Source organism: Tenrec ecaudatus, chromosome 2 (assembly GCF_050624435.1).
Source record: "Tenrec ecaudatus isolate mTenEca1 chromosome 2, mTenEca1.hap1, whole genome shotgun sequence".
Classification (NCBI taxonomy): Eukaryota; Metazoa; Chordata; class Mammalia; order Afrosoricida; family Tenrecidae; genus Tenrec; species Tenrec ecaudatus.
In genome coordinates this window covers 175,533,593-175,535,013 of record NC_134531.1, presented here as the reverse complement: position 1 = coordinate 175,535,013, position 1,421 = coordinate 175,533,593, and the positions used below count along the sequence as shown (strand labels likewise).

Genomic DNA, 1,421 nt, shown 5'->3' with positions numbered 1-1,421 from the left:
AAATCCACTATTAGCCCCTATGTCCAATGTTAATCTATAAATTGCTCTTCAGACTCATGCAACACATGGCAATGAAACCAAATGCAGGAAGATGACAGGCCAGTGGGTGGAAAGTCTTGTGGCTCCAGTAATGGTAGAGGCATCTCAGCTCTGGCAGGGGTCTCCATATGACTCTTTCAGCTCCAGGGCTCTAGGATATGTCCATGTGTCTTGTCAGCAAGCATGTCTCACAGGGAGTGAGTGTGTGTCCCGCCTCCAGCGAGCTAGAGCTATTTATCTCCTTTGCGTCTCCAAATGAGGTCATCAGGGTGTGACCTGATTGACAGGCTAACCCCACCCCTTCACTCTTAAGTCTCAAATTGACAACAGATTATGTAACCACTACAGACACATTCCATTCCTGGTTCTTCTTTCTTTCTTTCTTTCTTTCTTTCTTTCTTTCTTTCTTTCTTTTTTTTTTAATATGGAACGCTTCAAAAAAATATGGAACGCTTCATGAATCACCATGTCATCCTTGCGCAGGGGCCATGCTAATCTTCTCTGTATCGTTCCAATTTTAGTATATGTGCTGCTGAAGCAAGTACCCTAGTTCTTCTTTCTTGGGAATAGTAAGTTCCTTGATATCTGCTCAATTGTTTATATTATATATCAAAAAAAGCTTGACTCGCTAGGGTGTATTATAGCACCAACGAAACACACATTTCTCTAATTGTTTAATACTTCCTCCCATCTGACTATTATGACCCCAGTTCTACCTTAAAAATCTGACTAGACCAGAGCATGTACACTGGTACAAATAAAAGCTCTCCATATATATAATCCAAGAGAGATAAACCCCTCAGGAACAACAATGTGAGTAGCCATACCATTAGGGTTTGGGGATTGTGGGGGAAAAGGGGGAACCAATTGCAAGGATCAATGTATAACACTCCACACCCACCCCAAGGGGGACGAACAACAGAAATGTGAGTGAAGGGAGACAGTAGATGATGTAAGATATGAAAATAATAATAATTTACCAAGGGGTCACGATTGTGGGAGGGTGGTGGAGGGAGGGAAAAAGGAGGAGCTAATACCAAGGGCTCAAGTAGAAAGAAAATGTTTTTAAAATGATGATGACAACAAATGTAGAAATATGCTTGACACAAATGATGTATGGATTGTTATAAGAGTTGTAAGAAACCCCAATAAAATGAATTTTTAAAAATTTCACTAAAGGTATAGCATAATCCTATCGATTATATTTTGCCTTATTATCCTAGGTGATTACATCAGATTACAAAATGGAGGATATCAATTACATAATTCAGAGTATCGTGGCCTCGCCCAATTGATACATAGTTTCGGCAAACATAATTTAATCCATAGCATTACCCGTGCCTCAAAAAAATAAAAAATAGCTGAATGTTATTTTAAGACAG

At 39.3% G+C, this 1,421-nt stretch overlaps 1 non-coding gene across 1 annotated transcript; it reads right to left on the bottom strand.

Annotated features, from left to right (window-relative positions):
- Positions 1-477: 477 nt before the first annotated feature.
- LOC142441927 (U6 spliceosomal RNA) lies at positions 478-584 on the bottom strand. Its single transcript, XR_012783205.1, has one exon. It is a non-coding gene; the product is annotated as a U6 spliceosomal RNA (small nuclear RNA).
- Positions 585-1,421: the final 837 nt, after the last annotated feature.